The sequence below is a fragment of the Antennarius striatus genome, chromosome 1 (genome assembly GCF_040054535.1).
Source record: "Antennarius striatus isolate MH-2024 chromosome 1, ASM4005453v1, whole genome shotgun sequence".
Lineage (NCBI taxonomy): Eukaryota > Metazoa > Chordata > Actinopteri > Lophiiformes > Antennariidae > Antennarius > Antennarius striatus.
Genome location: NC_090776.1, coordinates 12,926,219 through 12,939,054, shown reverse-complemented (window position 1 = coordinate 12,939,054; position 12,836 = coordinate 12,926,219). Strand labels below are relative to the sequence as shown.

Here is a 12,836-nt window from a genome sequence, read left to right as displayed (position 1 = left end):
GATGGAATCATTCGATTTCAGCATTTTATCCAGTCTACTTTGAATTTCATTTAAAGCAAACAAACAAGCCAGACGCTGAACAGCCCCAAAGAAAAGATTAGTACGTTTAATGCTTTCCTATCTTTCAGCTCGCGATTTATTTGTTCACTTTGTCACTTAAGATTGTGAAACATGGCAAACCCATTGCTATTTTTGCGTTACTTTCATTGTGTTCATACGAGCGCAACGGTTCCAAGCCGTCAGCACTCTGGTCACGGTTTGGGCATGAAAAGAATCATTATCTGGTCCTTGCAAAGCCCCCTGAGCCAATTTGATATGATGAATGTGCAATTTCCTTTGTCTCCACACAGTTAGTTAATTACAATCTCCATCAATAAAGTGCGTGCCACTTCAGTGGTCGACATTATTGACCAAAGAGTCATATCCTTATTTGACCTGTCACTCCAGTCTAAGCGGACTAAATGTGAACTCATAATGGGGTCCTCCTGTTTTAAGAGCCAGAGAGATAACCGGAAGAGATACTGAACCACTTCAGTATTCACAAAGACTTCATTTAGTCTTGATCTCATCCTGGTAATTAAAGCCTGAATTACAATAAGACGGCCTTGGCTTTTTAAAGGGAGGGCGTTGAGGGAGGGTGTGGAGGGATTGAGGGAGGGGGTGAGAGGGGCCGTGAGACGTACGGAGTCAGATGGACATTTTAATTTTTCAAATTAATAAACTCTAATTATGCATGATCATGACCAACAGTCCATCCCATGTATGACAGCGGCAAATATTTTTTCACCAGCTGCCTTTACTGTCTGTGTGTCACACACACAGACACAGACGCGCACATACGCACACACACACACACACACACACACACACACACACACACACACACACACACACTCAGAGAGAGAGAGAGAAAGAGAGAGAATAATGAATTCCTGCAACTACTTTCGAACCAGGAAATAAGAAATGACCTGAGACCACATACTGAATTTGACAAACTCTTTCTCACACACACACACATACACACACACAAACATACACACACACACGCACACGCACACACACACACACACACACACACATACGTTTGCCATTGGCTATTCATCAGTGGCCCAAATCTCATTACTCGTGTCTGGCTATTGTGTCTGGAAACACACTAATTCTGTGTGAATCTTCCTGGATTATCACCTTCTAGAGATTAATGTGGTCACAAAAACTATAGATGTTGGTAAATCATCATGGTTTGACTTGGGATGTGTCACTGATGCACCTCCAATGGCACTGCAGGATGACGTGTTCGGTACCTGAACACAATAGTGTATGGAAACATCCACCGAGCCACCCATCATTAGATTGAATCTAGATTTATTGCCAAAGAAAACCAAAACAACCCCACAAATAGTTCCTGCATGGAGGTGATTTCAACTGCTATTATTTGTAAAGCAAACAAATGTGTATTAGCTTAACTTTTAGTAACAGAAAAGCAAATTTTAAAAACTAGAAAGTAAAACCTCAGATCTGTTCCAGCACTAGTATTATAAAGATAATTTTAGAGAGCAAAAAGAAATTTTAATTGAGCCCCGGCAGCACCTTCTTGCTCATAGTTTTGGCATGGAGAAGACAAAGCTCACCTCCAGCATGAACAGGGCTTTCACTTGGGGGCCATCAATAAATAACATTTAGAATGACGCACAGGCAGCACAGGCAATGTTACAACAAATAAAGCCATGCTGAGGGCTGCCCTTATGAGGGAGAGTAATGATAAATTTAATTGCTCACATGGTGTGTTTGTGCATGTGAATGATTCTAAGGTTCATAAAGCTGCCCTTCTATGAGTGGGTTTGTTTATCTCATGTATTCACATGAGGATAAAACTGAGCAAAAATATTCAAAAACCATTGCAGAAAAGGTTTAATTGGGAAGCGAATATGTCAAAATGTAACTTTAATTGTTTATGTGGGGCGGCAGTGGCTCAGCGGTAGAGCAGATGTTTTGAAGACAGATCGTCCAGCCATCGGTGGATCGATTCCCATTCCCACCAGAACATCTCCGGAGTGTGAACTGATGGTGGGAGGCCATCAGCTCACCTCCCAGCCACTGCCGAGGCCCCCCTGAGCAAGGCACCGTCCCCCCCACGAGCTGCTCTATTGGGGCGCACTCCAGGAAGCTGCTGCCCGTCACTCTGCCTCCCGATGTACAGCTTGATGTTGTGTATTGTGTACTAACTGCATGCTTACAGGCCCCCTCGTGTGCTGTGGTTGTTTCAGGGGCCTCTACATACTGTGTGGAACAACTAACACAAAAATGTAACAAATGTACACCTTAGTGACAAATGTAATTTCCCCGAGGGGATCAATAAAGTATATCTTTATTGTATATAAAGTATATACCCAGTTGTTTACCTGCATTTATTTTAACTTGATATGTTTTAATTTTTTTACTTATTTCTTTTGACCTACGATCCCCATGTCGTTAAATACAACATTTCTTGATATGCAGTGTTCACTAAATGCTTTAATTTTAAAATTTACAAAAGTCAAATGAATATATTATCAAAGTTTCTTGAACTGCAGAACAGAATTTAGTGCAAAGTACTTTTCATACATACTGTGACACCAGCTCAAAACTTGGCTTTCAGCTGATCTTCATGGATACTAGAAACCCAGACATATACAGTAATCCAGACATATAAACCCAGACATGATAATCTTAAATTATATGAAATAATAATTAACATGAGATACTCGTTGTAAGATATTCCTTCCTGCCACAGGCATTCAGTTTCCACATGTTTTCAGTTTCCAAGATGTGGCGACAGAAAAAGATCAAATTGAATATTGGCTACATCATCTAGCTAATTTTTATTGATGCATGACTCGCATCGACAGGAAATGTATGATCTGCTTCCTCGGATGAAAATGCACATATGAATGAGGCCTGATTCTGATGTGACAACATCTGATTCCATGTGATTCCTTCGTGCTTCCGCGTTCATGATTCGTGACCAATCCGTGACACACCGAAATCAGAATTGGGTCAATTGAACGACACACTGCGCAAAAATTGACAAACCACTCTGGTGTTTTAATTTCAAGTGTGACACCACAAGTCCAGTTAGCAGAAATCAAGCTGACATCAATTGATCGAGGGCGAGGGTTCTTAGCTACAGGGTGACGCCATCTTGGTTCTTGGCATGACTGAAAAGGCAAATAAAAAATGAATAAATGACCTATCTTTAGCATGAAACATTCTGACAGATCTTTGTTAATGTGTGATGAGGGAGATGTTGAGAACCGATGACGTTACAACAACTGTTTACCCATGTGACTAATGAGAAACATCGTACATCTTGTGCTTCTCAATCAGGGCAACTGTATGAAATACCCTCGAGAATGGGAATACATTTTTTAAAATGGTAAATTATTCCGATAGATATATTGTCAGTCACTACCCAACATGATGAAAGTTGTGTTTCTGCGTAAGTACAACCCATGAGTCCATAAGAGTCCTCTCTAAGGGGAATGTTCTAAGGGCCGAGATCCATTACATGTACATCCATGAATAAATGAACGCATCACAGAAGACAGGCGGGAAGAAATTGACAACCAGAATCAGTATAACTGACAGTTGTACTGAAGCTGGAGATTTCGGGTCCCTATAGTCAACGCTTCGACAAGTCAGGGGTCATTGGGAAAAAAAGTTAACAAAATTAAGTGACATTTCTTTGTTCCAGGCCCAAATTAAGGCCTGTAGATACTTCAACTTGTTCCCTCTTTTAAAGTCTTATATCTGGAAAAATTGGTTTACTGAATCCTTGAATATTTATTCCTTAATCTTTTCATTCAGCCTACTTGTTTCTAGGCTCATTCATAGCTATCCACACCAAAGTGGTGCTCCATGCTTCTGTCCCGACAATTGCTTTTGGTTTGGTAGAAATAAATCTTTAATTCTCAGGCTAAACTGAGAAAATGGCTCATCTCTATCTTTTTCTTCCCACATCCCTCTTTTTCTTGTCTTTGAGTCTCCTCTTCTCGACCTTCCAGTCACAGTTCTCGTTGAAGCCCATCATTAAACCAGCAGCTACTGGTCTGGGAGGTTGAATCCAGTACTGTACCACTGTGGTGTCCAAGTGAATTAAAGATGGTAGCTTTACGTCTAAGTCGGCTGATGCCTAACGTGTGTGTGTGTGGACACAAGGGATTACTCTTCTAAAACATCCATCCAAGATAATTACAGCTACAACTGTATCAAACAAGACGAAATCCAACACTTAACAACACTTAAAAGGTTCCCTCGTGTCTCACACATAAATAAATTATTTCATGAATGTATAATAAGGACAATGAAGCTTACTACGACTACAAAAACTCACCTTAATGTAAATGGACCAAACAAGTGTGATTGAACTGAAATGAAAATCTCCTCGGTTCAAACGTTCCTGAAATAAGCAAATTGAATCACTTAATTCAAAGCTGGCTACCGACATTGCTGGTGTGATATTTCATTGGATACTGTTGAGTTTGTTTGTTTGTTTGTTTGTTTGTTTTGATAGATCATGTCCTTCCTCTTACAACCAGACTGACACGACCCCTGCGTGTCCCCTTCGGTGGCGATACACCAAAAACATGAACAAAGAGGTTTTCTTCCGCCTGACACAAACCAGGAAGCTTATTATTTGTTGCTATCAAACCTCAACGGGGTCAGGCCTCATTTGAGTTTATTTTGAATGGCCCCTCAATTCAATCATTCAACTGTATAGGAAAAAACCAACTAGAACCTGAGACTCCCAATAAGCAAGAAAGAATCAATTTCTGCTGAAATAGAAAGATTTTCTTCTCCTTTTGTTGTTCAAATATGCCAAGAAATGAAAGCAGGCAAACTGAAAACTGGATGGATGGATGGATGGATGGATGGATGGATGGATGGGTGGATGGGTGGATGGATGGATGGATGGATGGATGGATGGATGGATGTATGGCAACAGAATTCCTGTAAAGCAGTGAAGGTGTTGTTGTTTTTTCCTCCTGTAATGGTAAATCATATATTCTACAGTCCACCTCCAGCAAATTTATGTCTGACTTAACAAATATAAAAATGAACTCATATCTCCTCATGAGTATTAGCTGGACTCTGGTGTGAAGTTACCATGACGAGGTGAAAAATCCACAAGCATGAAAATGGAAAGCTGAAACAATTTTATGAGTCCGTGGAGCGCAGATGCCCGGCGCTGAGCTGTAATTGGTTCCGTCGGTGGCTGTTAGGTAAAGGATCGATTTCAAGTTTTACATTCTGTATGTTGAGCGAGAGCAAGAGAGGGGAGGGCGTTCAAACAAAATATGATTTTAGGAAAGGGGGACCTGAGCCTCAAGTCAAGTTTTAAATCTAAATCTTGGAGCGATCCATTAAAGAACTCTGAACACAAGACAAGTGAAGGCATCGCATGTTTCCTGCGCCTCAAATGTTAAGTTTGATAATTCTAATGAAGACTTATGAGATTATCTGTAATAGAAGAGAAGCGGTTTTTCTTAATAGTCAGATCGTTTCATTCTGCCGGGAACACACCTTGCACTCACCTTGGTTTGTAGTTCCCGGGTCCGACAGGATACTTTGAAGCAGAAACGCAAACACACAGTATTTCCCACCGGAACGCATCGTTGACGCAACACAAAGGCGCACCGAACTACAACGCAGCGCAGACTTTGACATGGATCCCCAACACGGAACGGTGACGAGTCTTCATGAAAGAAAATTGTATGTCTGATCCACAGAAGTTAGATTTTTGTTTTTCAGCCAAGCATCCCGAATTTCTCTCCGATGACACGCAGCTATAGAGGAACATCCATCGACTTGAGCTTAAGCAAGTTCAAAAAGGTAATAAATGTAAGAAAAGACGCGGGGAGACTACCCCCCCCCAAAAAAAAGTCTCCAAAAGCGCACTTCCTTAACGCGAGGTGTTGGTAAAGTCAGAGTGATTGTCATATAATATATATTATAATGAGAGGAGAGAGAAAAAGAGAAGAAAGGGAAACCCTCCACTTCACTGTCAGTCAGAGCATCCTTCACTGCGTCTCTATCACTGCGTCTCTCTCTTCCTCTTCCTCTCTCTCTCTCTCTCTCTCTCTCTCTCTCTCTCTCCCTCTCTCTCTCCCTCTCTCTCTCTCTCCCTCTCAATGGAGAGAAGGGTTTGGTGCAGGCTGAGGAGCTGACTGTTATGTCACATCTAATATAATAAAATATTTGTAGACCTAATTTCTCTCTCAACTGACTATAAAACGCGCAGATCAGTCGTGTCCAGTGAGGGTTGCACTAGCACCGGATGGTGTATGTTGAAGGAAAGGTAATGTAATGTGTGTGTGTGTGGGGGGGGGGGGGTCTAAAAATGGGCCAGGTAAGAAAGACAAGACAGACAAACTGATTGGGATTTCAATTATAAAAGAAATATTGGCCAAGATCAGTTTTTTTTTTCTCCAAAGGATGATAGAATTCTGCAAAAAAAAAAAAAAAAAAAGAATCTTATTTCTATTATCCAACAGATCAGGTGAGAGTGAAAATCTTATCGAAATTGGTTTGTGTTCCCTGCTGTCTACCTTTGTCCAGGGTTCAAGATGAAAACCGAGAGCAAGATAATGTCTGAATTTATTAGACAAAAAAAAAAAAAAAAAACCCAGAAGGATTGCAACAAAGAGAAAGGAGATCAATGCAGTGCTACTAAAGGTGTGTTCTCCAACACGGACATGACATGTAATAGAGAACAGAACAGATATTCTGGAGCCTTTATGGGGTGGCGCTTAGTGATATTGTCAAGGTATTCATCTCAGTGATTACATATGGTAAAACAGTGGGTAAAGTAAAGTTGGAATAGTCAGTCAGTGTCTTTTTGAATGTTACTTTAAATGGATGCTGACTGCATTCGTACTGACGCGACTGGAGAATGTCAGCATGTGGTGTCAATGAGAGCACCCTCCTGCTGGATGAGGGTGTCATGCAAACTCAGCACGCAGTGGGACTCGAACTGGGAACCACCGTGTTGGGTGGGGACAGCTCAACCCACTGTTTCCTACATAGAAAACGATTAGTGCTGCAGATTCCCAGCCGCAGACAGTGATGTAATATTTAACGTTAATGTCGAGGTGAACTTCTCTGGTTGAACCAGCATGTATTCCAGTTTGCTAATCAGGCCCAACCTGTGGCACGGCTAAAATAGACTACAGTCTCGAGCCATATTGTTTCCAGGGGCAGCTTGAGCAAGTCTTTTTTTTATTATTTTTATTGTGTCTCTGAGGCTACATTCACCTTTAACCCACCTAGGGCTATATCAGCTGATGGGAAATGAGGATTTACAAATATTACAACTTCTTCCAGCTTTCTCAGAAACGTGACCCAAGTATCACTGCAGGGGCAGATAACCAAATGATGTTTTTAGACGAATGCATTCAAAGAGAAGGGATAGGGTCATATTTATACTTTCAATGCAAAGGGTGAAGACATATCTTTTGAGTTAATCAAACACGTCTTAATTTGTTTCCCAAATTTGGAATAAAGGGAATGTCCTCTCCTTCCAAATACTGCTGTGAAAAGAAAAGGTGATCTCAAACACTGGGGAAAGTTTTTCAAAGTGTTTTCAGAAAATCATATTCACAATATCTGAGTTTGAGTTTATATGCAAGTTTATAGATCAAACATCGAATGTCTGGTCTTTCTTTTTTCTTCAGTTCTATTTGTCTTGTCTCCATGGTTACAGATTGAATTCCAATTTATCCTGTGAGTGGGAGCGTTTCCGCATCAAAAACTTTTCAATATTTTTTCTCATGCGTCTCCCACCGGTACCTTTTGATAATTTGGGATTACAAAGCATTTCATTTATTTTATTCATCAGTTTATTTGTTTTCAAGTGAACTTTCAACTAATCAATTGAGAAGAATTACAGCTGAGGAGGGCAACTTATACAGAGTCTTTCCAATGAGATGCACGTAACTTTCCTTTGCCAGGTGGAGGGAATAAACTCTTATTAAACCCTGGTTGGGGATTATCCCTGTTTGGCTACAGACTGACTGTAAAGAGCTTCAGAGCACCGTTCCCTCGCATCCATTCTCCCTCCCACATCTCCTATGCTCTAGGACTGCTCACATTGTACTGCCAAATTATTGCTGATTGTGTCTGCCTGTCAGTCTACATCTTTATTTGGCCTCCACATTTTCCCAACCCTTCTCTCCCTCGCTGCTCCTTTGCCTTCGTTATTTCCTGTCATCCTCCTCAACCTCCCCTCTCTACCTGTCTCTCCCCTCAGCCTGTTTGCTCATTCCCTCAACATCTCTGTTATTTCTTCCCTTTAATCATACTCTCCTCAAACAACCCTTTGCTTTTTCATCAGATCCTTCTGCCGTTGTACCGAGACACCCGTCCACATGTTTCCCTCCATCTATCATTTTCTGCTATGTGACTTCTGTCTCTCTTTCCGTCTTTTCCTTCCACTTTCACTCCATCCTTTCTTCCCATTTCTCTTTCTCTCTCTCTGAATATTTCATGATTTGGTGGCACAGAGCTGAGGTGAGGAGCCTTCCTCTGTCTAGCGCTTGCACAGCACAAATATTTACTCCCCGAACCAAGCTCAGTCGAGGGTTAGTATATACTAACAGAGTGTGTGTGTGTGTGTGTGTGTGTGTGTGTGTGTGTGTGTGTGTGTGTGTGTGTGTGTGTGTGTGTGTGTGTGTGTGTGTGTGTGTGTGTGTGTGTGTGTGTGTGTGTGTGTGTGTGTGTGTGTGTGTGTGTGTGTGTGTGTGTGTGTGTGTGTTTTATAAGTAGCAGTGATTACATGTGACATGGGCCCCCGAGGGGAAGGAAGGTCTTTGGTCTCTTCTGACATTGATGTTCCTGCTCCATTGCACAGTCTCTGAAGTCTTTGAAGATGGATGGACAGAGGGACAGATAGATAAAAAATAAGGCAAAATAAAGGGGTGATCAGGAAGAAAAAGAAGACATAATGACCCTCCATTATAATTTCTTAGAAAATGCAGCAGACAGTCTCGGAGTCTCTTAGCGCCTCGGTGATGACGAATGTCTTTTCTGTTTTGGCTGGTGAGAATGGAGCTCAATTGCAGGTCTGGAGGAACATCAAAACACAATTAAGGGCTGACATGGAACTGTTCAAGCAGAAGAGAGAAGACAAGAGCACGATGGAGGAGGCCAGTGAGAAGGACGGGAAGAAAGAGAAGAAATATTGGTGAAGCAGACGGAAACAAAAAATACACCTTTATATTGTATTGGATGATTAGAGGGAAAGTAGGAAAGGAAGTCATCGAAAAGGAAGATGTTCAGTGCAGTTATCCAAGGGGAAGGGGACTTTGTGGGTTAGATGGACAGGAAGGGGTTATTTTTTGAGTTACAGATCCTGATCGTTGAATGAATGATTCCTTCTTGTGCGCAGGAATTACATTTAGGCATTTACAGAAGCTAATTTCATTTTCAGGTAAGTGATTTGGTCATTTGCTGCTCATTAACTTGTTTAGGTTGGTGTGCAGGAATGACAGTCTGTCCAGATTATGAGGCATGGCTCCGAGTCTAAATGAAGACATTGGCTACCCTTCTGGGAGCTTTCATTCTAGTCCGTTTTCATTCCAGACCAGTTTCTCGGCATACAGTTAATCCAGACACAAACTGTCACCACAGACAAATAAAAATGTTATGTAATCCAACACATCCAGTAGTGTCTTTTCTGTTTTTCCTTCTATTTAAAGAGAGTATCTGATATGTCTATGCAGGCTGTTTCATAACATTCATACACCACTAAGACAAAGATCAGCTCTGACATCATCTGGATCCCCATGTACATTTTTATCCATCCAGCACTCACATGAATACATTATTCTAGAGACCCACACCAGTGTGGACATTTCACCTCACCTCCGTCAGAGCCTGAGGGATTATCAGGAGAAGGACTGCTTATTCCAAACATTTTATTGTGAACCGATACTCTAAGCAACCTTGTGGATGTGTAGAAAAAGGTATAAATCATTAAATGAAGTCAGGTGCTTTCAGGATGTTGAGAGATTAAAGAAACGAATGAGGTCAAGCCGCTGTCGCTGATGCATTTATGGCACAGACATCAGAGATGCACCTTACTGTTGTGATCCTGTTTGGTTGATGTAATTATTAATCATGTCACTCACATATTCATCTAATCTTAATCTGATTGAAGGGACAGGAAAGTCAAAATGAACCCGGGGTATTATTTGAAGTACATAATTAAACAAACGTTTTGGTGCCATTATTATTTTTTTATGATCAATGGGGACCTTGGACAAACAAAATATGTCATAAGTTATGATGCGCTCCATGACAGCGGAAGTGATGCAATCATAGACATCAGGGTGAATCCATATCAGCGTCACAAGAGACAGCATTACAAGCCAACATTATCACACTTATTTATCAAGAACTCATCTCAAATCATATCATCATCATCAGATTCTGAAAAGGAGTTCCTTGTGAACCCATCTGGGGGTGTAATTATCCCCTATAAGTACGACCCTATCTTATAACTGCATTATAACTGCAAACTATAGAAGCCCCTATATGATACCGATCAAGGAGATAACCCCCCAGAATCTGAGGTAATTGTTGTAAATTAGTAGCAAGCCCCGGGGGAAACAATCCTAATCAATTGACCTGTCTATCACTTTTGATATTGTTTACTTTTCGTGAGTCCTGTAATCACATGATAATCTGGTCATAAAAACATTTATACAAAACCTCCAGTATCTCCAGACATGAATTAATTATCCACTAAACCTTGGGAATTCAGAATAAATACTACGGGTTGTCCGAAAATGATCTTACCTTCAAATCTCTTTCAAAATCATCCGGGGTGAAGTGCTCTTGGCAGATTCTTGGATCTTTGATCATTTTGACCCTGTTTATCCTTGCTTTCCATTGCTCTCTAATCTTTCCAGAAGGTATTTTGAAGAAAGATTGGTTTCTATCTTTGTGTCTAAGTCCTGTGATGTTGGAACATCCATTCACCTCACAGGTAACCATGATCATCGATGACCCATGACCCCACATGACCCTGCTGGGGAGCCAGATAGTAGGGCTGTTGCAGCGCAGATTTTAAGGTGACCTGACACCGGTGATGATGCCAGACATTTTTTCATAATGATAAACAAAATATAAATTAAAATGAGTTTACTGTCCCTTTAAATCATACTTATGAAGTTGCTGTCCTCCCCTCAAAAAAAGTGTAAGCTGTTACAGAAGAATAACAGATGGATAGTTGGATAACAACTAACCCTTGTTTCATACATATAGCATCTCTATGATCATATAAAGTGTGATCTTCTATTTGTTTTTGTTTTTCTTTCTATTATAAGGTATAGTTTTTCATTAAAATGTATTCTTTTGAGAACAAGAACCAACCCTGTCTCTGCTACGCCCCCAAAACCCCTACGTCTTTGTTACGAACAGAAGAATGAGCGACGAACAAGCTCTTGAGGGGAAAGAAAAATGAAGTCATGTGTGTTTAATATTCATTCTTGAATAATTCTGCCCTTTTTGCGAGCATATAATGTTTGATTGATCAACATTTATTTCCCTCAGGGAGAAGTTTCATTTTTGTCCAAAGCAAAAAGGTCAACATTAACATTTTGTTGAGGTTTTTGCAGACCTTAGGAATAAAATCCATAACGATAAAAAGAACTGATAAACACTGAAAAACACACATTAAAATATTATGCAAAGCAAGCCACTCAGTCATCATCACAATATGACAGAATGTGTGTATAAATTGAGTCGGTTATATAAAGCTGTCTGACTTTCTGGAAGTACAACTATCTCAACAAGCTTTTTACTGTATGTCACAGTAAATCCTCAGAGGATGATTTAAGGATTAGACTTTATATTTCCTGTGCAGAGAAAAGGTGAAATATCAAACATCTAGAGGACAACCCTCCTTATCTTGCTGCCTCTTTAGCTGACTTCCTTTGTTTTGAAGCTGGAGGGAGGCTTCAGTCGATGCAAGGCTGTATTTGAACACCTGCAGACACCTGTTGTTAGAAGATCAATGTTGATGTCGGGAGAGAAACCCAGATTTGGGGTTCTGGAACCAGATAGATGCTGTGTCTAAGAGGCCCAGTGGGACGTGGAATCCACTGAGTGATCAAGGGATGGGAAGTGTTTCATGTCTTCGAAAAGTATTTATTCAAAGTTCTCTGAAGACTATTGTTTGACGGAAGTAATGTTTTTTTTGTTCTGCAATAATTTACAAAAAAATACATATATAATGTGAATAAATTGACATTCTTAATGTAAAGAACAGTTTTTCAAGATGTATCACCGGCCTGGGTGACAAAGCAAATCTGTTAATTCAAGTTTTCAAGGTCAAGGTTGTGATCTAATTTTCATCCCCTTGCCTCCCTGAATATAACACCTTTTGTTTCTTCTTTCTATCTTATCCAGTTCCTGAGATATGTGCAAAAAAATGTTTTTAAAAAAAGTGGAAATTTGACCTTGACCTAGTTTTCTCAAGGTCAAGGTCATCATCTCATTTTCATCCCCTTTGCTGCCCCAGTAATGTGCTTTTTCTTTCATCTTTCTATCTGCAACTGTTGTGAAAATATTTGGCAGACGGACGAACGGATGGACGGACGAACACACAAACACTGACAATTACAATACATCACCACTTCACGGGATGTAATAAACTAAGGCCGTTGTTTGTGAATCTGAAAATCTGTACTATAATCTATAATGATCTGCTTGAACTGGTCCTGCTCCCACGTAGTTTTTGTGTCTCTGTATTTGTTGTTGTTGATGTTGTTGTTGTTGTTGTTGATGTTGTGTGTACA

At 40.4% G+C, this 12,836-nt stretch overlaps 1 pseudogene; it reads right to left on the bottom strand.

Moving 5' to 3' along the window:
- LOC137602421 (ephrin type-A receptor 6-like) overlaps positions 1-5,988 on the bottom strand; it is a 45,037-nt pseudogene extending 39,049 nt beyond the window's left edge.
- Between the last annotated feature and the right edge of the window lie 6,848 nt (positions 5,989-12,836).